The sequence below is a fragment of the Notechis scutatus genome, chromosome 2 (assembly GCF_049901735.1).
Source record: "Notechis scutatus isolate UNSWTSFEM ecotype Mainland chromosome 2, rNotScu1.2, whole genome shotgun sequence".
Lineage (NCBI taxonomy): Eukaryota > Metazoa > Chordata > Lepidosauria > Squamata > Elapidae > Notechis > Notechis scutatus.
In genome coordinates, this window is record NC_142010.1 from 251,274,109 (window position 1) to 251,299,898 (window position 25,790).

The 25,790-nt window shown below is 42.8% G+C and overlaps 1 protein-coding gene across 11 annotated transcripts in view; it reads right to left on the minus strand.

Annotated features, from left to right (window-relative positions):
• Nucleotides 1-25,790, minus strand: part of NEDD4L (NEDD4 like E3 ubiquitin protein ligase) — a 308,711-nt gene that overhangs the window by 153,581 nt on the left and 129,340 nt on the right. The window contains exon 1 of one of the 11 annotated variants that reach the window (XM_087958577.1): nt 15,189-15,311. The exons of the other annotated variants lie outside the window; for them this stretch is intronic. The gene's annotated coding sequence lies outside the window, so the exon portion shown is untranslated. Of the gene's footprint in view, nt 1-15,188; nt 15,312-25,790 lie in introns of those variants that run through there. 11 annotated transcript variants of the gene reach the window in all.

Consider the following 25,790-nt stretch of genomic DNA (forward strand, 5'->3'; position numbering starts at 1 on the left):
GTGGGCGTGGCCAGCTCAATGTGGCATATGTCAGGGTGCCTGTGGCGGCCTGAGCGCTCTGCCAGTGAAAAAGGACTCCCGAGCTCAGTTTTCGGCTGCAACGGCCTCCTGTAACACTCTACCAAAGAAAATGGAGCTCAGGAGAGCCGCCTGCGGCTCTCCCTAGCTTTGTTTTCCCTGGCAGAGGCACCCACAGGCCGATCCTTTGCTGTTTCCAGGGCGGACCCATGAGCCAGATCTAAGCATCCCACGGGCTGCATTCGGCCCACAGGCCTTGAGTTTGACACCCCTGCTGTAGGTTTTCATGGCTGATAACTGTTGGTCAGCATGGGGTCTCATGGTTTAGTGACTATGGTCTAGACAACAGATTTCTGTACTTCTTTTCTGCCAACTAGTACTCATCCATATTTTGATGCCAAGCTCTGGGGACCCTAGTGGAGATCGATATCATATAAAAAAATGAAACATGTTTTTGTTTGAGTGCCTGATACACAATATATGGTGAAATACATATTAAAGGAACTAGCTAGGATGAGGTCCTCCAGAAATTGCTGGAATACACTTCTTAAGAACTCCCATTCTCCTCCCTTCTAGATTGGGCTTCTGACAGTGGTTGTTAAAACACTTGGAAGACCTTATTCCAGAGCTAGGATAGAATTTAAAAAAAAAAAAAAAACACGATTATTCTCCGTACTTTAGTTAAATTGAGCAATTATCTAGGAAGAGAATTCAGTTATCTGTGCCCTAGTCATCTTCGGAATTTGACATGCTCTACAAGGGGCTGCCCTTGAGGAGTATCTAACGGGTGCAAAATTCAACGGCAGGGGCAATTATGGTTGTTCTTAGAAGGACATGTTACTGTCATGCCACTGGTGGAGACTGACTCTGAGGGAGAGGAGGAACAGCCAACAGGGAGTGGAAGCGTGGCTCCACAGGTTGTGGAGGAGGCTGGGGAAGGGCAGAGGCCAGCTAAGCAGTCAGAGGAGGACCCAGGCCATCTCCTATCCATCTTAGGGCACGCAGCGAGGAGAGAATAAGGGACAGATGTGGTCTACTCGGGAGGAGAGGGCCATGATCCTCTTCATGGGTTGCAGGTGTGAGAACTGCATAAGAGTTTGGACCTGCATGCTAGCAAACGCTGGAGACAAAGAGTGTTTTATTCCTGGATGAGGTTTATCTTGGTTGGCATTCCTCCAACATACCGTACCTTGTTATCTTCTTGAAGTTTGTCATTAATTATCCTGGTCTGTTGTGGAAGTTTCTTCAGTGCGGTTTGTTTTTGTTTTTTTATTGCTTTGTTATCTGCTCTTTGAATTTGGACTGTATTTCTTTCTTTTGGAATGTTATCTCCAACTGTGAACAATTGAACAGTGAAGCCAAGTTGGAGGCATTAAAGGACATTTATTTACGTTTTGGTTTTTGTTACATTTGTGGTACAGTCCAGGTCATCACAGTTACTCTGCTCCATGAGTTGCACTGCTTGCTGGCTTCTTTCCAAATTCAAGGTGCTATTTTTGATCTTGAAAGCCCTATGTAGCATGGACCAGGTTATATGAGGGACTGCCTCTTCCTGATTACTTCTACTCATCTCATCAAGTCCAGCAGGAGAGGCATGTGGCCAGTCCTGTCCACTAAATAATCCCATCTGATAGAACTCAAGAGAAAAGGCTTTTCTGCTGTTGTGTAAACCTCTAGAACAGGGGTGTCAAACTGTGGTGCCTCTGCCAGTGAAAACAGAGCTCAGGAGGGCCGTGCCCAGTCCTCGTGAGCTCTGTTTTCACTGGCAGAGGGTTGCAGGAGGCCATCACAGCCGGAAATGGAGCTCGGGAGCCCGTTCTTGATGGCTGAGCACTCAGGCCACCACAGGCGCCCCCGACATGAGTGATGTTGAGCTGGCCATGCCCACCTTGGCCACGCCCATCCCATCTCCCCAAGATCAAACACCACCCTGATGCAGCCCGAGTTTGACACACCTGCTCTAGAAGATCATCCCCCTGAAGTGAGATCAGCCTCAATCAATCCTTAGACCCTTCTGGAAAGCCCCCAGAACATGTTTGCTTTCTTCAACCAGATTTGAGGAACCCCTGATGGGAGATAGCCCTTGTACTGGCTGCATGCATATGAGATTTTAATTAACCCTCTCACCATATTGACTGTACTTATGCTGATTATTTAATTGCCTTAATTGGTTTTTATATTCAATTTTAAATGGTTGGTTTTGTTGTATGCCACCCAGAGTCACCTTCTGTGAGATGGCCAGTCAAGCAAATTTGATTAAATAAATAAATAAAATATGTATTTTAAAGAGGCGTCTTTTAATGCTGGAAAAATCTCCTCTCAATCAGCATCTCTTTATCTCAAAGTTATATAAGTTTCCAACACTGGGCCATGACTAATATACAAGTATATTTAAATAGTTATGTAACAGTGACTTATCTGTGTTGATTTGCAGATCATTCTGTACAGAAGCTCAGAAAAGTTAAAGAAAAATCCATCAATATAGATGATTTAGGTATCATATAGGATGAATGAATTGATCTAAGACTGCTAATTGAACTGCGAGTATCAACCCTGAAGTGGACCTGGCTGAAGCCATCTTGGAGGCTTCAGGGTTGCCACACAGCATTGGGAGAGGGGAAATAGTTAGATGGGGTTTATAGCCAAAACAATACAGTTTTCCTGTGGGAACCAAGGACATTCTCACAGGTGGCTGGCCAGAGGAGGAGCCGGTAACCCAGCAACTGGCCAGCTCCTGGATTGGACAGCGTGACCAGTGACTTGGGGGGAATGGGAAAATTTTTACTTTTAATTAGGTGAAAGCTGCAGAAAATCTCAGAGTCGACTTTCACCAGTTTGTAGCCAATATGATGTACCCAATAAACTGTTTTTTGAGGAACTCGAGTGCCTCCAAGTTTGTTTTCAATGGGTGCATTACTTGGAATGCTGACAGCCAGTCACTAAGTAAGCATTTATGGAGCTTCTCCCTGTAAAAGAAAATCTGTTTCTATGCATATTTATAACTGAGGTTTAGCAAGTCTCCAAATTGTAAATATATAAAATTAAGTTCAAGGGGGAAAAAGTTTGTTACAGCAAACTTTTCTTATTTGCTTTTTTTCTCCCAATGTTTTGACTACCATTTAGATGCAATCTTAAAACAAAACTAGCAGATTCCATACGTGATTTTCCCATCCTTAAAAGCAACCCTAAAAATAGTTTATTTTGGCTTGGCATTGACAAGGGCAAAGTGGAGCCATGAAATTTGATTTGCTTTGAAACAACTTTGAGGTGAAATTCAAATCAGGATCTTTCAGAATTATGGTTGGCCCTCTTAGTTGCTATGTATACATTAAAATGCTTAGTTGTTCCAGATTGAGTACATCTGAACTCATGGCATTTTAAATACCCAGAATGATTTTTCAATTTATGTTTTATTTATCAAATTTATACTCGCTGCCAGGACAAGCTGCTAATCTAATAAGCAAGCTGAGGGATTTCATTCTTTTGAACAGGTGAGTTATTAGAAATGCAATGCTTTCACATTAAGAATATATTTAATATGGTAGTTTCAAAATAGGTTTTTGCCCCTTTCTAAATTCTTACTGTTGGCTGAAGCTACTTGGTATACAAATTACAGCTAAATTTCATATTTGGAAATTTTCTGCATTGCATTTTAAATTTCACGAACAGCAGGAATATTTTAGAATAATTTTGTAACCTGAAATATTGTATGATTTCAGCTTCCTTAGTTAATTTAAATGCACACATTTTCTTTCATGAAAAGATATTTTTGAATCTTTTATTTATTTATATCCTGCTTTTATTATTTAAATAAATACTTCAAGATGCTGAACACACACAGTACTCCTTCTTCCTCCTATTTTTTCCCACAACAACCACCATGTGAGGTGAATTGGGCTGAGAGAGTGAAATATAGGAGATGAAAGAAATGTTAAAATTCCAATTTTTAATAATAAAACAACTTGAATCTGCAAATATATTTAAGTAGGTTCTCTTAAAAACCTCATTCTGTTCAAATGATTGAATTAAAGGAGCTTTCTGAGTTTGAAGATTTCATTCGTCACTACTGCCCTTGAATTTATTATTCATCTTCATCCATCTATTATTCACCATCTTTCCCACCCCCGAAATATACATGCTGATTTCTCCTCTTTCTAATACACCTATGAGCTAGATTGGTAGGAATGAAGACTGGCTCCACTGCAGAATTCTGTACATGAGCCTAAAACTCCAGAGTTTCTAACCAGCATTCTCCAACATGATGCCTTACAGATAGATTGGGCTTCCACTTGCCAAATTCCCCTACAAAACTGTGTTCTAGTCCAACATCAACCTACTACATCTCTAACTTTTACTATAAGCCATCTAAAGAAGTTTAATCACTGCATAACCTATTTTCATTGAAAGGATTTATCTCCACTGAAAAGTAGCAAAATAAATTATTTTGGGACATGGACCTGTTTGAGTGATGCTCACAGGAGGATCACAAATCCTATTAATGCCAGAGTATAGATAGAACACACACAGTACTCCTTCTTCCTCCTATTTTAGCCCTGTATAACATGGAAAACATTTAATCAAGCAAAGCTATCAAAGAACAACAAACAATCTAGTTTTCCCAGTCTTCTCAAGAATGAAGGCTTATTTTTTTTTTTGTTTCATGGCTGATTTCAGTGTGTAAGAGATTAGCTTGGCTGCATAAAGTCCAAGTTCCTTGTATGTTTTAGTTTATTTTAACCACTACAATGCATGTGTGGACTTCGAGGGAGGACAAAAAAGAGTATTTTTGCTTTTGAACTTTGGTGTTGGCGAAGATTCCCAAGAAATGCTGTGGACAGCCAAGAAAACAAACATCAAACAAATCGATCCAGAGTTCTCAGCTTGAAGCACAAATGACCAGGCTCAAATTATCCAACTTTAGACATATTACGTGAAGACCTAGTTCTCTGGAAAAGGCTCTAATGCTGAGAAAGGTATAAGAGATGAGGTGAAGAGAATGACCTGCAGCAAGGTAGACTGACTCAGTTACAGTGGAAAGGGGTGCACTATTGTGAGAACTGAAAGACTAGGTTAGGGACAGATCGCTACGGAGAAAATCTATCTATATCAGGGGTCTCAAACTCGATTTCATTGAGGGCCGCATTAAGATTGTGTTTGACCTCAGGAGCTGTGGTGGCCGTGGACAGCTTGACATCACTCATGTTGGGGGAGTCTGTGGTGGCCTGTGTACTCTGCCAGCAAAAATGGGCCCCCAAGCTCCATTTCCAGCTGCCAAGGCCTCCTGCCACCCTCTGCCAGTGAAAACGGAGCTGGGGGGGGGGGACACGCGACCCTCCCAAGCTCCATTTTTGCTGGCAGAGGCACCGCGGGCCGGTCCTTTGCTGTTTCTAGGGCAGTCCTGTGGGCCAGATGTAAGCACCCTGTGGGTCGGATCTGGCCCCCGGGCCTTGAGTTTGACACCCCTGATCTATATGGTCACTAAGAGTCAACACTGACTTGGCACACAATCAAATAAACAATAACACATGTTGTTTTGGTCTTGAAGTACAACCAGAGTTATATTTTGACATTGTTGTAATTGCTTATTATCACTCACCAATATAAATAAATATTAACGTTTATTTTCAGTTGAGTCAAACTCAAGCCTTAGTGACTTTATGGATATGATAAGAGATAGATTTATTATTACTGATCTTAATTTTTTATCCTGCTTTTTTATATATATAAGTCAAGGCAGCAAACATACCTAATAGTCCTGTCTACTATTTTCCCACACACTAACCACCTTGTGGGATGGGATGGGCTGAGAGAGAGAGGAACTGGACAAAAGTCATCCAGTTGGCTTTCACGTAAATGGGAGGGCTAGCACATCTGTTTTCTAGGCCAGCACCACTGCACCAACCTGTTTCTTTCTATTTATCTTATATTTATATTTAAATTATTTGTTTTTATCTACGTATGCATCAATTACAAATGAGGTGTATTCAGGGAATTTGTTCAGTCTGTACTTTAAAGGAGAAACCAAGTTCATACTTCCCAAATTAAATACTGAATAGTACAGGTAATCCTCTACTTACAACCACAATGGAGTCCCAAATTTTGTGTTGCTAAGCAAGACAGTTAAGTGAGTTTGGCGACCTTTCTTGCCATAGGTGTTAAGTGAATCAATCACTGCCATTGTTAAGGTAGTAACACGGTTGTTGTGTGAATCTGGCTTCCCCATTGAAGGCTGCAAAATGGGATCATATAGAATGGAATGGAATGGACTAGACTAGGATTCTTTATTGGCCAAGTGTGACTGGACACACAAGGAATTTGTCTTGGTGAAAATGCTCTCAGTGTACATAAAAGAAAAGATACATTCGTCAAGAGTCCAGAATCAGAAGGTACAACACTTAATGATAGTCATAGGGTACAATAAGCAATCAAATCATACTAGGAAACAGTCAATATAAATCGTAAGGATACAAGCGACAAAATTACAGTCATACAGTCACAGGTGGGAGGGGATGGGTGATAAGAACACTGCAACCATCTTAAATGTGAGTCAGTTGCCAAGTGTCCAAATTTTGATCATGTGACCATTGGGATGCTGCAAGAGTTGTAAGTGTGAAAAATGGTCATAAGTCGCTTTTTTTGGTGCCTTTATAACTTTGAATGGTCCTTAAATGAACTGTTGTAACTCAAGGACTACTTGTAACATAATGAGGTTCTCCATAGTTTTCTGCTTTAAGAGGAAATACGGATAGAAGAGAATATTCGTAGCTCAGTGGAACTGTGGAGCCCTTGGTGCTCTCTGAACTTGACTGCTTGCTTGCAAATGTTTCATAACCAGGTTAGCTAACAGCAGTGGTGGGATTCAGCCAGTTTGCACCCCTTCAGGAGAGCCGGTTGTTAACTTTCTGAGCAGTTTGGTGATCTGGTTGTTGGAAGAAATCATTAGGGCAAAGAACCGGTTGTTAAATTATTTGAATCCCATCACTGGGTAACAGACTAAGACTGAAGATGTTAACTAGTCTTGTAACAAAACACCTGCAAGCAAACAAAGGAACTCAGGAAACATCAAGGTGTCCACAGTTAAAAGAAAACCACAAGACATATATAAAAATCTATATATGATTATATATAATCTATATATGCATATGCATGATATATTATATAATCTATATATGCATGCAAAAAAAGCTTACTTTAATTGATATACCCAAAAGATAGTAGTATTTTGTTTAAGTAGAGTTTGATAATGGAAACAGATGGCCATGACTTTATGAAAGAACACATGCAAAATGGGTATGAACTGATAAAATACAAGGAAAGCATTTTACGCATGTTCCTAAGGCAGAAAGGAGAATGCCGATGCCCAAAAGTGAGCTGAATTGAAATTATGGTCCAATCAGTGCTTAAGAAGACAGAAAGGAAATTCTCCTTCCATTCAGTGGAAGGAGATTTTCTCGCTACTAATTATGGCTTTTTTACATAATTATGGCAAGTCCATGTAATTCCAAAATATGGAATTCTAGGAAGGAAAAACTTCTAAGTCCCCTGTTGCCAGTTGGCCACTATTGGGGTTTTCGTGACCAACAGGAGCAACAAGAGACAAAATTAAAGGTTTGTACAGAAAATGATTCAAATTCTACAGCCCCCACCTCCTCATAACGGGAATGGAATACGGGAGTACAAATAAAACTGCCCTGGGAAATAATCACCCAGTTAAACGTGCCTGCTGCCACTATAAGCTACAAGCAACATTCAGTGACTAATTTGCTCTGATGCTTTAAAGAACATTCTATTTTTAGAGCTTGTCAGGTCCAAGTTTACAACTCAAGACACATTCCTCCAATCAATGCATTAACCTGGAAGATTTGCATTAGCAAGCAAGCAACTGCCCCATCAGCATGAACCAGTCAATCTCCTCTTTCCTAAATGATTAGTACTTATATAACATTGTTCCCAATAGAAAGTAAGCTGACTTGAGATAAGGCTGCCATCTGATTAGCTCCACTCTCAACATAATTGACGCAGCTGTTCGGCAAATTACTTTAGCAATAATCTCCACATGGAGATTCTGAAGCAATCATCCCACAAAACATCTATCTTCTTGGATCAGTGTCCCTCTCTTAAAGAACAAAAACCAGAGAGTGAAAGTTGCTGGTTATCTTCTTTCAAGATCATCTGAAGTCACTTTCATCTCAGCCTTCTCACTAGCTACAATTTGATCTCCTACTACAATGACTGTAGTGCCAAGAGTCACCCTTCCTGGTCCCTTTATTGTTATTTATTTATTAAGAAAACAGCTTGCGGAGCTTCTAAGAAGCGGCGCCTGGACAAACGGCGCCTCAGGCGAGCGGCAGGCTTCCCGCGTGGGGGAAAACACTCCCCTTGCAAGCGGCTAGAAGTTAGAGGGCTACAGGGAATGGCTAGAAGCTAGAAAAGAATGGAAAAAAGCAAGCCTCCACAGCGCTTTGACAGTGCTGCAAGATCTAACCTGCCAGCGCTAAATAAAGTAGTGGAGAATCCATGCTTCTGATAGAAGAACTAGAGCCAATCTTTGCTACAACCTCTTAGGGCAAGACTGAGTCATGAACTGGGGAAAGTGACAGTTGACAAAGGGTGTGGCAAAGATTATGGATTCAGTCTCTGGGCAGAAAGGCATGTGTCAACCCATCCGTGGATTCTCCAATCATCATGCTGGAGAAATGTATCCGGCCTTATAGAAATAAACTCCAGGCATCTTATAGAAATAAAAACTGGAATACAAAACCCAATAAACCTTCATCCACACCCCCAGGCAGCAACAGTCTTGATGGGTTCTGTATCACCCTGGATCTTCAAACCCACTGGCAAAACTAGGCCTTCAGGGCTTTTCAAAAGAGAACCAAAATGGGGGTCAATTTTATCTCTGTGGGGATGATGTTCCACAGGGAGAAAGTCACCAAGTTCCATTAGATCAGGGGTGTCAAACTCAGGTTGTCACAGTGGCGTCACATGACGTATCGGGACTTTTTCCCCCTTCGTTAAACCGGGCTTGGGCATGGCCAGTGCATGATGCATCTGGCCGTGGGCCGGGAGTTTGACAGCCCTACATTAAATAGACCTTCTTAATGGGGAGGATCTGTAACATCCTTTCCCTCTTCACTCTGGTTGGTCGGGTAGATGTAACTAAAAAGAAAGATGGTCCTCCAAATAACCTGGCCCCAAGCCATATAGACTTTTAAAGGTGACCATCATCATCTTTAATCGGACCTGGAAGCAAATCAGCAACCAATGCAGCTCCTGTGAGGTGACCTGTGTACAAATATCTAGACTTGTGACAAAACAAAGTGGGATGCTGCATTTTCAAGCAAATTGAACCTCCAGATACCTTTTAAGTAGTTTCATGTAGACCACAGGTGTCAAACTCAATCGCATCATGTGACGTATCGTGATGTATCACGATGGGGTTTTTTTGAAACTTTTTGGAGCCAGGGTGGATGTGGCCTGCACATGACATATCCGGCCTGCAGGCTGCCAGTTTGACACCCCTGCTATAGACCATATTGCAAAGTGAAAATGAGAGGTGATTAGGATGTGGGGGTAACTGAGCAAGGCCTGTTGGTTGAGGAAAGGGCACAACTGATGCACAACCCACAGGCCTCCCTGGCCATGATTTTGGGTCTATAAACATAGACAGTGATAGTCTTACTGTAGCAATGCTAAAGTGTGAAACTTCAAAAATGGTCCTAATATTTCAATTACTCCAGAACAGGGCAGCGATATTAGACTGTTCACCACTGACCAATACAGTCCTTTATTTTGTCCATGGAGATTCTCAGTCATCCAGGTCATGGTTGTCCCAAAAGTGTTTCTCATCCAAGATGAGAAGTGAAACGTCTTCAAAGAAAAGCAAGAAAGTTCAGTTGCCTCTTGAAAAAGCACCTTTGGGATTACTTTATTTTGTCTGTACTTTGACGGCTGCCATACCAGTGGTGGTATTTTACCGGTTCGGCCAAACCGCTTCGCTCCGATGATCAGCTCCTGGGCCCTCCCACCTACCCTAGCTCTATACTGACCTTTATTTCCTGCTTTTCAACCTCAGCTGCTTCGCATGGCACAGCAGAGTGCCGCGAGTCAGCTGTTTTACACACAGAGCTTGCAGCAGAAGGTGAGTTGCAAATGCTGTGTGCACGCAAAGCGAGCGCTCACACCCAACCAGTAGGAAAAAAATTTGAAACCCACCACTGTGCTGTACTGCTTTGAGACCCAATTCTGGCTGACACCTATAAAGACTTAAAATGTTTTGGGTCAAGCTCTCTGGATAAGCAACTGCTTCCATATTTGGGCAACTGCAATTTACCTAAAATATGCAAGTGAGATCCTCTTTCAGGAATGAGGGCCAATGAGGCAAGGCAGATGACTGCCAAAGAACTAAGTGCTGTTCCACCTTTAGAACCTATTCTGCAGAGAGGCACACCTGAAGCCTACATTGTTTGGGGGGAAGGTACCAGATGAAGACTTTCATTTTCTCAGCCTTTTTATGAACCACTTCAGTTATTTTAGAACTTCAGGTTTTTTGTAATGAATTTGGAAACCGTGTAAACACAGTTACAGTATGTGATGCTCTCACTATAATTTTCCTATTGTTTTAATACTGTTTATTTTTTGGGGGGAAATAGATTGACTTGTCTGGAGAATATTACCATTGAGCAAATATAATAAATGACGATGATGATTGAAATGACAATTTTCAGGGGAACTTTCCTGTGCAATGTATTATGAAATATATTAACCCCATCACACTCATATAATGAAACCAAGTTACTGAGGTGTTTTTTTTAAAGACAGGGCTATGATTGGTGGAAACTGTTAAAGGGTTATAATACTGTGACTGGGAGTTCCACAGGCAAAAGGTAGTCATGCTGTTTTATCTGAAAACCGGTTAATGAAAAATACACTTTTTAGCTTCTGATGGAAAATAACCTCTTGCTCCCCTCATCCAATAAGATCTCCTCTCCTTCCACCTTAATTAGCTTACGGATAATTTCTGAACCTTAAACTTTCCTGTCAATACAGGTGCTGTCTTATAGATCCCAATCTATAGTTTCCCTCATCCACAGTGGTAATAGTATGTAGGAATGACCTTGGGAGACAGGAGGAAGGCCCACAAGCATAGCAGCTGTGATAAGATGCAGCTCAGGGGGAAGCCCTGATAAGATGAAGCTCAAGGGGAAAATTTGATGGAAGACATTCCCTGCCTTCTGGGAATCTGGACAATATTCAAAAACACGAGAAGCATTTCAGAAGGGACCTTCCCTAGTTTTCCAGGAACTAAAAAGAGAGGAAGGGAGGAAAACTTTCAGTCTGGCAAAACTCTGTTAACTTATCCTTACAATGAAGTAAAATTAGTTCATCTGGGCATGCTTCTTGTCTGAACTACCTCACAAAGCTGACAACAGCCCAACAATTTAAAGCTGCTCAGCATGTAAACCTACAAAAACTTGCCTCCATTCCCTTGCTGGAATGCCTTCCTGAGATACCCAAACCCCAAAGCCTCAGGAACATGGAAATAATATCCCATCTTCAGAAGAGGAAGAGGAGGAGGAAAAGGAAGAGGAGGAGGAGAAGTAGTAGTAGTAGTTTGTAAGGTCAGAAGTAAGATGCCTGAGGGCTGACTTCCTTCATCCTATTTCCTTCTTTGTCATTGCTACAATCTGTGGTGATCCTGGTACCTGCTTTATCCTGATGATAGGGGAGAACTGTTCAAACTGCAGATTGGAGGTTTGATGCCTCTGAATGATTCTGATAAGCAAGGAAATGTACTGAGGAGGAAAGAGAGAAGGTTGTCCTATGGTTGACCTCCATCTTTCTTGGGGGAGGAGAATTCAATGTGCTGGTTGTCATCTTTTCATGGTTAAGGGCCTAAGTATCTTGGGACCAACATCTCCCAGCAATATAAGACCCAATGCAGCACATGTTCTTCATGTACCCTCAATTAGAGTAATTCATAGAAGCATGCATTTCTGGTAATTTTCCCTCTCTTTGGAATACTGGTAGTCTTCGACTTACAAATGAGCTCAACATTTTTGCTGTTAACCAAGACAGCTGTTAAGTGAATTTTGCCCCCATTTTACGACATTTCTAGCCACAGTTGTTAAGTGAATCACTTCAGTTGCTAAGTTAGTCACAAAGTTGTTAAGTGACTCTGGCTTCCCCATGGACTTTGCTTGTCAGAAGGTCGCAAAAGGTGATCACATGATCCCAGGACACCGCAAACATCATCAATATGTGTGCCAGTTGTCAAGCATCCAAATTTTTATCACATGACCATGGGGATGCTGCAACAGTCATAAATGTGAAAAATAGTCATGTCATTTTTTTCCAGTGCTGTTGTAAATGTGAACAGTCAATAAATGAATGATTAACTACCTATAATATCTCTCCAGATGTTCAAATGGCCTCCTATCTCCCAACTTTAAGAAAGTCTGTAAAGACTTGGTTGTCCATGGCTTGTTATGAGTAATTCTTTTGCAAAATGATGTGGGTGGGGTTTTTTTTGTTTAAAATGATCAGATTCCTGGTTTGTGCATAGTGAATTGTGGAGTTTCATCCTGATCAGCTCAAGTTTGACTCAGCCTTCCATCCTTCTGAGGACGGTAAAATGAGGACCCAAATGGTTGTGGCCAATATGTTCACATTCGTGAACAGCTTAGGGCAGTGGTAGCTAACCTTTTTCGGCTCCCGTGCTGGCCCCCCTCAATCCCCTTGTGCATGCATGCATGACCCCCTGCAGGTGCTACGCATCTCTGCGCATGCATGCATGTCTCCCACACCCCCGCCCCCACGCATGCACACCAGATACCCGACAATCAGCTGTCAGGCAGCAGTGCATGCGCAGTAGGGCTCTTCCAGGCAACCTCTCACGTGCCGGCAGAAGTGGCTCTGCGTGCCACTTCTGGCACGCGTGCCATAGGTTCGCCATCACAGGCTTAGAGAATGCTGTAAAGCACTATGGAGCTGTACATAAGTCTAAGTGCTACTGCCAATTTTCAATTGTTAGTCCAATTCTTTTGAACGTTTCAGTTTTAATGATAGTTTCGGAGAGATATTTTTATAACAATAATATTAAAAATACATCAACAGCAAGCTCAGATTTTATTATATTATACACACATATGAAGTCATAGCTGCTTATTTTTTTGGCTGATGTTGGCTTTCACACACATCAGATTCTTTCCAAGAACCTAAGATGTCATAATGTATAGGCACAGATCCAAGCAAGATCTGTGGCTTTTTGCAACTGACAGTTGCAAAATTTTGTCAACACCCAGATTTTCTAAGTGTCATCCAATAATTTTTGATAGGGCACCCAGTGTATCGATAAGCACGAGGACTGTCACAGCTAGTTTATGCCATGATCTTTCAATTTCTTTCTTATTATTTCCGATCATGCTGCCAATATATTTTTCTTTGTTTATTTTTAACCCAAATTATGGATTGGTACAAAGGTATACTTCTCAAGATCTGATTGAAAGGGCTTACGGAGTCCTGCATTTAAACAGTTTAAAGCAGCGGACTCCAACCTTGACAACTTTTAAGACTTGTGGGCTTCAACTCCCATAATTCCCCTGCCAGTGGCTGAGGAATTCTTGGAGTTGAAGTTCACAAGGCGTAAAATTGCCAAAGTTGGAGACTCGTGGTTTAAAAGTTGGAAAATCTGATGACAATGAATTCGTTAACAGAAAAATCCTGATTTCTAAATGTTTGGATCCCTCCTTCATACCGGACATTCAGCTTACTAGTTTTCAGAAATAATGCCCGTGTAACTTGACTGATGTTGAATTCACATTTTGTCTTTCAATAATCCTGCATGGTCTTCTTAACAGAGGCCAACCAGTATTTTGAACAGGAAGAACTAAAACATTTGGTCCCTTTATTCTTCCTGGGTGTGGCTTCTCCCAAAATAGAAACATGGGTGTTGAAATGTTCAAGAGTGCAGATATCTATCAGCATAAAAATAGTCCAGGTTGTTTATCCAAGTACCTAGTGCAGAAACTTGTTCCCTTTAAGCATTCACTCTGAACCTCCAGATTACAATTTCCGGAACTCACAGTGGTTGTAGGCAAAAAAAGACTTAACAGCCTGGACTGAACGATCAAATCTAATCTACATATAATATTTGGCCAAAAACCAGCGGTCCAAAGCTCAACCGTAATGCCTGGTGGGTTGAAGCAGAACATGGACAAAGAGGAAAGGTAAATCCAAGATTATCAATTAAAAAGGGCAAAGAATAAAGTATTTTCCAAATGCTGTAAACAATATAAAGGGGGTAGTTCTCTTTGGAATCTCATTTTACACAGCATTTCAGCAAGAGATTATCGAACCACAAGGGGACACAAAGTCATTTTAAAATGACCAGAGGTCATTTTAAACACAAAGTAAATTAGCTATAGGATGGAAGAGAGACACAAACAAAAGCAGACAGAATGAACATTATTCTTTTCGGAAGAACAATTTGCCTTGTCTTCCTGAAACGCTACCTAGCAGGAAGTCCCAAGCAAAGAAACAAGTTTTTCATTATATAACTTCTTAAACTGAGTCACTTATTTTATTTGTACAATGCGGCCACCGGATTGATAATTTAAACAGATTACCAGATGGCTTTAAAGAGGCCTACAGGTAGCAAAACTGGCTGTTTTATAAACATATTCAAAGACAAAGTCAGGGCAACCCTACCAGAAGGGGACAGATGCTGAAGGACCACAAAAGGTGTGTGCAGCGTCGCCAGGGCTTCCTAGTTAAGCAATTCTTTGGAGATTCACAAGAGGAAGAATGAACAATAAATAGAACAGGAAGTAGAAAAGGGAGAACAGACAGACTGCCCTGTTAAGAGGAACCCCTTTAGCTTCTCTCTTTAAACCTTTGCATCAGCTTCAATCCCCAGCAGTTAGTGCCACAGCTCCATTTTCTGCTCTCCGAACCTCTCTTGTGGCCCACGTTAATTAGATATCGAGTACCCGTCTAAAGAGACAAATGCCACATTGCTAACAAGGGAGTAAACAACAGCACGTTTGCTTCTACGGAGGAGCCACAGCAGCAGCAGGCCTGCAGCACAAGGTGGAAACAGGGAATGAATGCAGTGCAGATTCTCCATATGGAGAGAAGGGATCTGAAGGGTATCTTTTTTTCCTGCTTACCTTCCTCCTTCCACCCAGAGCTACCCTGGATCCAGGAGCCGTGCAGCTGCCTTCCTCTCCCAGCTGGGAAGGAGATCCTTCCAAACAACTTCCTTATGTGTGTTCCTTTTTAGACACTAAAGGACAGAAGGCACACCTCCACCGCTCTCTTAGAAATCTTCCAAGACTCCCTCGCACTGCTGAGCTGGAATTCAAGGAGCTGCAAGCTATAATGAGGATGACTCACAGGGAAGACAGCAATGCCCGTCTGTGTGAAGGAGGCTTTTAAGCAAACACATATCGGGCCCCACCTTTTGCTGCCTCCACCAGACAAGGTAGTAATTTACAGCCAGACTTCCCCAACTGGGCGCCCTCGGCAAGCACTTCTCTAAAAACCCTCCAGCCACAGAGCCAGAGCAAGCTGGAACAAAAGGAAACTCCAGAAGGGACAGGAGGCAGGAGAAAGTCTTCCAGGGTTAAAAGCAGAGGTGGTGTTCAGCAGGTTCTGACCAGTTCTGGAGAACCGGTAGCGGAAATTTTGAGTAATTCGAAGAACCGGCAAATACCACCTCTGACCGCCCCTGCCCCCATCTCTTCTATTCTCTGCCTCCTGTGTCCCAGCTGATTGGCTGGGTCTCCTTTGGTTGCCCTGCACAGGAGAACGGAGATGGAAAGAAGGTTAATGGGGTGGGGGAGCAGTGGTGGGATTCAATTTTTTTTTACTACCGGTTCTTTGGGTATGACTTGGTGGGCGGGGCAGGGGAAGGATACTGCAAAATCCCCATTCCCTCCCCACCCCACTAACCTGCTTTCCAGCTCCATTCTCCTGTGCAGGGCAACCAAAGGAGACCCAGACGATCAGCTGGGACTGGGAAGGCAGAGAATAGATGGGGGCGGGGCCAGTCCGAGGTGGTATTTGCCGGTTCTCCAAACTACTCAAAATTTCCTCTACCGGTTCTCCAGAACTGGTCAGAACCTGCTGAATACCACCTCTGGTGTGGGCCTTCCATGATATCCTCCTCCACCCCAAGACACAAAGGGGGATAGAATGGATTATAGTCACTAAGTGAGGCAATAACAAGAGTGCCTCACTTAAAAACCACCATGACTTACGACCATTACCATGAGCCACAGTGACGCAGTGGTTAGAATACAGTACTGCAGGCTACTTCTGATGACTGCCGGCAGACTTCCTGCAAGTTGGCAGTTCAAATCTCACCAGGCTCAAGGTTGTCTCAGCCTTCCATCCTTCCGAGGTGGATAAAATGGGAACCCAAATTGTTGGGGGCAGTAGGCTGAGTCTGTAAACCGCTAAGAGAGGGCTGTAAAGCCCTGTGAAGTGGTATATAAGTCTAAGTACTATTGCTATTGCTATTACGATCCTAAGTCAAGAATTGCCTGTATGTGGACTGGAAATCCCAATATGTTGGCTGGGGGATTCTGGTAGTTGAAATCCACATATCTTGCAACATTGTCAAGGTTGAGTAACAGCGTGTTAGCGTATGAATTTGGGGATCTTCACGCTCTATGACAAATCTACACTTCAAGGTGGTTGTGACGTGGAGGTTATAACATGGTAACAGATACCCAGATACCTCTTGCAGAGACGTGGGTGACAACTGTACTCAGAACTGAGCCATGGTTAAAGGAGATTCCCTACAAAACCTTTCCAGTAAGGCAGAGACGATTTATGAAGGTAGAGAAAGACGCTGGCTGGCTGCCACTGGCTGCCATCTGTACATTACTTAAGGCAAACACACTGGTGTATAGAGAATGGGATGGTATGTGCAACCTTGTTGTTTGCACATGGATCAATTAAATAGACTTGTGGCATAATGTTCAAATCAAGAACTGATCTTTCATACCCCGAGGAATTAAGCAATACTGAAAGAAAGTTTGTTCTTGGCTTATTGGAGCACCATGAAGCATAACCCTGGCTGGCCGTAATGCAAAACTTTGCCTCCCAAGAGAAAGCAGAGCAAGAGGAAACCGCACAAAGTATGTGCTCATTCACAAGGTGATTTAACATGCCTGGATTCTGGGCTTATTGTGAACTTACTGTGGGCATAAGTTCATACAGATTCACAAGTAAGAGGAAGTATAACGGAGGTCAAAGAGCTTCAGCAAACGGGCTTATTGGCTTGTCTGCTCATTGCCTTCCCATCCCACTTTTCATTTAGGAGCAAAAGAAAGTGATTCACGACGTTCCTCCTACTGTATCTATCGCATCCATCTTGGGAAGTTGGGCTAAGAGAGAACGGCTGCCCCAGAATCAGAGAGCGGCCATCTTGAGGATAAACGAGAATGCCCCTCTCCCCTTACCACCCACTTCTAGTCAGCTGTATTCACCATTACTCTACAACTGGTCCTGGAGTGGTAAATAGGGCAACACCAGAGGTGGTGTTCAGCAGGTTCTGACTAGTTCTGGAGAACTGGTAGCGGAAATTTTGAGTAGTTCGGAGAACCGTCCAATCCCACCTCTGACTGGCCCCGCCCCCATCTATTCTCTGACTCCCGAGTCTCAGCTGATTGGCTGGGTCTTCTTTTGTTGCCCTGCACAGGAGAACGGAGCTGGAAAGCAGGTTAGTGGGGTGGGGAGGGAATGGATATTTTACAGTAACCTTCCCCTGCCATGCCCACCATGCCACGCCCACAGAACCGGAGGTAAAAAAATTTGAATCCCACCACTGGGTAGCACCAATTTTTTATTTATTTGTTTGTTTGTTTGTTTGTTTGCTTGCTTGTTATCATCTATCTATCTATCTATCTATCTATCTACATGCCATCTTTATTATTTTTACAAAAAAAATTAAAGAGTTGTACCTATCCAGCATAGCTTCCTCCTCCTGTTTTCAACCACAAAAAAAACAAAACCCAACCCTGTGAGCTAGGCTGGGCTGAGAGAAAGTGACTAGTCCAAAGTCACCCAGCTGGCTTTCAGGCCTAAGATGGAACTAGAACTCACGGTCTCCTGATGCTTTCTAGCATGGTCTGCGAGGTTTCCTGACCCATTTGCCTTTTGGATCTTTTTCATTTGGAGGGGGAAAAAATGATTACTTGAAACGAAATGGCTGTCGTCTTAGAAAAATTCCCTAGTCTTTCTGGGGAAAATGATGGGCAGGCGCAATTCAGTGCATCATTTCAAGCTGAGTCTATCTGCCCCCTGGCCCTAGATCAGGGGTCCCCAAACTTGGCAACTTTAAGACTTGTAGACTTCAACTCCCAGAATTCTGGGAGTACACAAGTCTTAAAGTTGCCAAGTTTGGAGACCTCTGCCCTAGACAAAGAGAAGGCAAAGAGAGAAGGATGGAGTAAGGATGACAGGGAACAAAATGGGCACTCAACCTGCCTTTGAAGGCTCACACCATACTCAAAATCCCAGAAAAATCGGGGACCTGTAGAATCCAGATTCATCTCTATCACCTTTAATTTCAAAACTTAATTGTCCCCCGAAAGAGCCATGGCACAATGATTAGGATGCAGTATTGCTGGCTAACTCTGCCCACAGCTCAGAGTTCAATCCTGAAGGCTCAAGGTTGACTCAGCCTTCCATCATTCTGAGGTTGGTAAAATGAGGATCCAGATTATTGGGGGGCAATAGGCTGACTCTGTAAACTGCTTAGAGAATCCTGTAAAGCTGCACGGAGCGCTATCTAAATATAAGTGCTATTGCTATTGCTATTTATTTTTCTGGGAGAAAGAAAAAGAAATGTCTTAGATAATTTCTAAAGGAACAGAGGAAAAAGAAGAGGAACGAACCTCCTTTGCTCAAAGAGAGCAACTCAGCATTTCAATTCTCCAAGAATCTCTTTATCTAGAATGAGCCAAAGTGGAAAATAACCCCTTTTATTGGATTCATCATTTTCGCTTGCAACTTTTCTATGATTAAACCAGGATTCAGAAGTAGTGGGAGAAAGAAAAAAGAAAAATCTAGGATATTGTTAAGTCATGAAACCCAACGTTGTTTAATGCTGAATGCCACCCAGAGTCACGGTGGGTGAGTTGGGCACCTATACACATTCATTTTAAATAAATAAATAAGTAAAACAAATAAATAAACTCACAGAATTAGTAAGACCACACCTAGAGTACTGCATCCACTTTTGGCCACCACATTATAAAAAAGATGTTGAGACTAGAAAAAGTGCAGAGAAGAGCAACCAGGATGATAAAGGGATTGGGGACTAAAACATATGAAGAACGGTTGCAGGAACTGGGCTTGGCTAGTCTAATGAAGAGAAGGACCAGGGGAGACAGGAGAACAGTCTTCCAATATTTGAGGGGCTACCAGAGATAGGAAGGGGTCTAAAGCACCCAAAGGCCAGACAAGGAATAATGGATGGAAACTGATCAAGGAGAGATTCAACCTGGAAATAAGGAGAAACTTTCTGACAGAGAGAACAATCAACCAATGGAACAGAAGTTGCCTTCAGAAGTTGTGGGAGCTTCAACACTTGAGACCTTCAAGAAGAGATTGGACTGCCATTTGTCAGAAATGGTGTAGGGTCTCCCGCTTGGGCGGGGGGGGTTGGACTAGATGACCTACAAGGTCCCTTTCAACTCTGATTATCTGTTATCTGTTGAGCATTTTGTCCTTAAGAACGGCTGTGCTACAGAGCACCTCTGTTCATCAAAGCCCAGAAAACTACTGCAGAACCCTTGAAATTATAAACAGAGGGAAAACGGAGGGGAGGGGGTGATATAAAATCTGTGAAATCCAATTCACAGATGTCAGCAAGTGTGTGCAGAAAGAGGCAGAGATGTTTAACAATTAAGAGTAGAGCTTTCTCTCCCACCCCGCCACCCCCCACGCTCCCATGGTAACTCTGGCATGAGCATACATCATAATGAGACGAAACAGGCTGTGGCAAACTCCAAGCTCCCTGCTGCATCGAAATAACAGATGGTGCGCCTCCACTTCATGATGATAAAAAAGAAAAGGGGGCCCTCTTTTTACCTCCTTATCTCCCAAGGAGGAACCACACATCGTGCTGAGCTCTAAGTATTCCTGAGTTCCTTAAAAAAAAAAAAAAATTCTTGATCACGAGCCTTTTCATCAGGACAAGAAGCAATGGGTGGAAACTAACCAAGGAAAGAAGCAACCTAGAACTAAAAAGAAATTTCCTGATTGCTGGAACAATTAACCAGTGGGACAACTTGCCTCCAGAAGTTGTAAATGCTCCAACACTGGAAGTTTTTAAGAAGAGATTAGATAACCATTGGTCTGAAGTGGTGTAGGGTTTCCTGCCTAAGCAGGGGGTTGGACTAGAAGACCTCCAAGGCCCCTTCCAACTCTTATTCTGTTGTATTCTATCCCAAAGAGCGAGCCAGATTTAAATCCAAACCAGCACTGGAGAAATACTGATAATCCTCATGACCACAACGTCCACTGCTAAGCAAAGCAGTCTTTAAGTGAGTTGTGCCCTATTTTATTACCTTTTTGCCATGGTTGTTAAGCAAATCACCATGGTTATGAACTGAATCACACCATTATTAAGATTATTAGTCCATCAATCAGAATAGAGCTGGAAGGGACCTCGGAGGTCTTCTAGTCCAGCCTCCTGCTCAAGAAGAAGAAGAACCTATAGCATCTCAGACAAGTGGCTGTCCAGTCTCTTCTTAAAATGATGAACCACCCACAACTTCTGAGGACAAACTGTTCCACTGGTTGATTATTCTCACTGTTAGGAAGTTTCTCCTTAATTCTAGGTTGCTTCCCTCCTTGATTAGTTTCCATCCATTGTTTCTTGTCCTGCCTTCTGGTGCTTTGGAAAATAAACTGACCATCTCCTCTTTGTGGCAGCCACTCCAACACTGGACTGCAGCTATGATGTCACCCCTGGTCCCTTCTCTTCACGAGGCTGGCCATACCCAATTCCTTCGTAGGTTTTAGTCTCCAGGCCTGGAATCATCTTAGTTGCTCTTCTCTGCACTTTTTCCAAAGTCTCAACATCCTTTTTGGAATGTGGTGATCAAAACTAGTCTGGCTTCCCTGACTGTCTTTGTTTGTCGGAAGCCCTCTAGGAAGGTCACAAATGATGATTACGTGAATCCAGGACGCTGCAACAGTCACAGACACGTGATTGGGTCCAAATTTTGATCACATGGCCATGGGGATGCTGCAATTGCCATAAGTGCCAGAACAGGCCATAAGTCATTTTCTTCAGTTCTAACTTTGAATGGTTGTTTAATGAATGGTTGTTGAATGAAAGTCAAGAGACACCTGTATCGGGGTGGGTAACACATTAGGCCCGTGATGGTGAACCTATGGCACACGTGTTGGAAGTGGCACGCAGAGCCATTTCTGCCGGCATGTGAGAGGTCGCCTGGAAGAGCCTCACTGCGCATGCATGCGCCCCGCCAGCCAGCTAATTGTTGGGTATCTGCCGTGCATGCAGAGGGGGAGACGTGTGTGTGGGAGACGCATGTGCAGAGGCATGCAGTGGGTTGTGTGCACATGTGCAGAGGCATGCGATGTGGGGAGGTCATGCGTGCATGCACAGGGAGACTGGGGAGTTATACGCGCATTGCATCATGGGTGCAGGCATACAAGCATGCACACGGGTGCGCTCAGGGGTGGGATTCAAATTTTATAACCGGTTCTGTGGGCGTGGCTTCGTTGGTGGGCATGGCTTGGTGGTCATGTGACTGGCTGGGCGTGGCCAACTCAATATCACTCACATCAAGGCACTCATCTCCTTGCCTGGCCTCTCATGACTGTGGAGATGCTGCAACAGTCGTAAGTGTGAAAAATGGTCATAAGTCACTTTTTTCAGTGCCATTGTTAGTTTGAATGGTCACTCCACACAAGCAAAGTACCAGCAAAGGAGCGGAAAAAAACTCCAGAGACATTCCTGAGACAGGAAGTCTAGTCTTGCCAAGAATGTAATAACGGTTAACGGAGAGGCAGTTTCTGTAAGCAACACCAGAATGTTTCCTTCCTGCCTTCCTTACAGGATTAGGCCAGTAATTTCTTCTAACAACCGGTTCTCTGAACTGCTTAGAATGTTAACAACCAGTTCTAGTGAATAGGTGCGAACTGGTAGAATCCCACCCCTGGGCGCGCTTTTGGCACACAACATGGAAGAGGTTAGCCATCACTGCATTAGGCCTTGGGCTGTACAGGTGCCAAGTGAGACCCGAAGGGCAACATCTGTTGGTGCACGCATGAGAATGAGCAGCAGAGAGAAGCGCAGGTACAATCTGTGCATATCTCCACACAGTTCTAGACACACATAGACACACAAAACACAATTCAGGGGAAGCAAAAAAGCATTTCCTTGTTCCGTCCAGGAAAGAGAACAAAATCCAATTCCTTTGAATGGAAGCAATAAACGTGTGAGACAATTTCAGGTTTCCTGAGTTTCACATTCTTCCCAAGATACCTTGGTTTGGCTGGGCTGGGCAGCAGCCTTTCTCCCTCGCAAAGTTCACACGCTCATTTGCATGTCTGCATGCAAATTGGATGCAAATGTTTCCAAATATGGGCAGGTTTGTTTCCAGTTTTGCCTCCGCACCTACAGCCTTTTGCAAACCTATTTTTGACGGTACCGTGCTTTTTTTATGGTAATTCTCGTGAATCCAAGCATTTGGGGTTTTTTTTCCTCCCCTTCAACCCCACCACCACCTTATATAAGTCGCTAATCATTATTGCTGAACTGCATTCTGAAAATTCAGAGAACCGTGAATTTCAAAAGGCAAGCAAATTTCAGGCTGTGCACTGATCCAAAAATGCAAAACCTGTAAGGAAGAAGAGGACAAAATGCATTTCGTTTGCATCTGAATGCAACCCTAATGAAAGAAATGAATTTCACCCCCACCAACCCCCGTCCATTCCCAGGGAATGGCTCTGGAAGCATAATAATGTGCAGCCTTTCTGTGGAAAGGTGGAGATACAATTCATTGATCGTCTGACAGACAAGATGCCCAAGATATTCACCGTTTGCAAGGGCGTAAATTTCATAAATCAGATCTTACTCTAGAGCGAAGATCTTCAAACTTGGCAAGTTTAAGACTTGTAGGCTTCAACTCCCAGAATTCCCGAGCTAGCATGACTGGAGGAGGAATTCTGGGAGTTGAAGTCCAGAAGTCTTAAAGCTGCCAAGTTTGAAGATCCTTGCTCTAGAGCAGAGGTCTCATTCTCGCGGCCCGCGAGCCAATTGCAGCCCGCAGGACGATATCCTGTGGCCCCCACCGTGATATGAAAGTATAATATTAGTGTATAATATACATATAAAGTATAATATAAAGTATAATATTATGCGGCCCAGCCTCACCCAGACTCTGCCTCCAGCGGCCCCCAGGTAAATTGTGTTTGAGACCCCTGCTCTAGAGGCATCTACTTGCAGAGGTATGCCATAATAAAAGAAAGGTATGTTGCATGAGTTGTAAGTATGTATTTCTTCTCTCTCATTTTTGGCATCTTTGAGTCCGTTCTGGACTCCTAGTGACTGCACGGACTAGTCCCTGAATTTTTCCTGGCAAGGTTTCTTGGAAGTGGTTTGCCACTGTTTCCTTCTCAGGGCTGAGCGCGCATGGTCCGCCCAAGATCACTCCCCTCTCCAAGGGGAGACAAGAACTCACAAACTCCTAGTTTCTATCCCGATGCCTTAACCACCACACCAAACTGTGTTTGTTTTCCACAGGAACTTTAGCCAGGGGGGAATCTCTCCTCGTTTTATCTTCCCATGAACCCTCTAAGGTAAATTTACCCACCGAGCTTCCTGCCTCTCTCCAATCACAGGCTATCAATTATACTTGGTAGCCTATGGTTCTTGTACAAACCAAGTACAATAATAGCTAAGAAAGCAAAAGCAGGCAGGGATCCCTCTGAGGGGTAAAAGTCAAATTGGTAGGGCTCCTAGCATCAGAACAGGTAGAGAGGAGAAATTGAGTAGCCAGAATTAATAGCCTCTTGGGAAAACAAGTAAATCTGTTTACTGAACACTTTTATACCAAGGTGCTTTGGAGTGTGAGGCCTTCTGCATAGTATGATGAGGGTTTGCCCAGACAATGACAAGAATGAAAGGACAAAAGAGATCCCTTCAAGCTGCACACCAGAGATATTATTTTAATATTTCCTCACATTAAAAAAAATTATGTTAATAATGCAGACTCACACAAAAGCATGCAACAGTTGTTAGCGTTTATCAAAAAAACTTTTTTGTCTGCACTTTTTAAAATTTTTCTAAGACTGATTTTCTATATCACAAGGAGAAATACGGGTTTTCTTGAATAAACTGGCAGCTACCTATATCGATTTTCAGTGTTTAAAACCATGTTGCACAAAGCAATTTGTCAAATAATCCTAGTTTGACTTTCAGCGCCGCTCTTACAACTAGGAATCTAAATGTGTGTCACTGCAAACTCAACAAAGGCCCACGTGAATTATACTGACTTTAGGCCTATTTAGTCACATTCAAAATCAAATTGAGCGTGCTACAAATAATCCAGCAGGAATTACTCTCACGGACACAATTGATCTACCATCAGAATTTGAAACCAGTCATTTATTAAATGCTTCTATAGATTTTTCAGCAAAGTAGATTGGATGTTTCTGTTCTTTTCTTCAGTCACAATAAAAGAAAATGAAGAAGAAAAGTATCACACCTGTGTTATAAATTCACCCTCTGCCTTGGCAGGTCAAACATCCAAATACATTTACAGAATGTCCAAATGCTACGTAGAAAGAGGAAAAGAAATCTCAAAGCAACGTATTTCCTCCAGGAAAAGTGTCAATCTAATGGTTGCCTATGTTTTATGACAACATACAGGACACTGAGCACTGATACGGGCAAAGAAAATTGCCCAACAGGTTCCCAGAATGCACCAAAATTGGGAGAATGAAAAAGATTAAATGTGGGAGACACAGCATGCATCTGAAGAATGGGGCGGGCGGGACCAGCCAGGAGTGGGATTTGGGGAATCTCCGAACTGCACGGAATCTTAGATACGGACTCTCCCGAACCCCTGCGAACCTCCAGCAGCCCCATCCCTGGTTGTAAGGCAGCTTCTCCTTAATGTAGCATCATGTCTCAACAAAAAGTTTCCATAACCATAACCAATAACCATAGAACAAACCCAATTTTGTTTGTAAATCAGGATGGTCACAAACATGACCGCACCAAACGTGACTGCAAGAAATTTTAAGTGTGGTTTTAGTTGTGATTCATTAAGCAAATGGAACAGTCATAAACTAAACAACATGATCAGGAACTGAACCTACTGTTGGCTATGAGATATTTTTGAAACAAACAGAAGTAAATACCAATTTCAATCAAAGACGTTATAAATCACAGTCAAGCGACTACAGAATGCTGCAAACGATGGTAAAGGGCCAGTTGCCAAGCATGTGAGTGAGTAAGTGTGTGTGTGTGTGTGTATGTACGTTGGAACTTCAAATCTGGGTTTTAAATAGCATTTTGGGGTCCATCACAACTTGGTTCACTAAGTGGCCAGTTATAAGTCAAGGATTACCTGTACAGTAAAAAATTTGATTTTACAAATGTCTGTTTAGGAGACTGGGATGCAGTAGACCATGTTTTTCAGACTGTATTGCACTAACAACAGACAAATTGGGTTGTTTCCAAAGCTCTAGACAATTCACGTAAGTTTACATTTAGC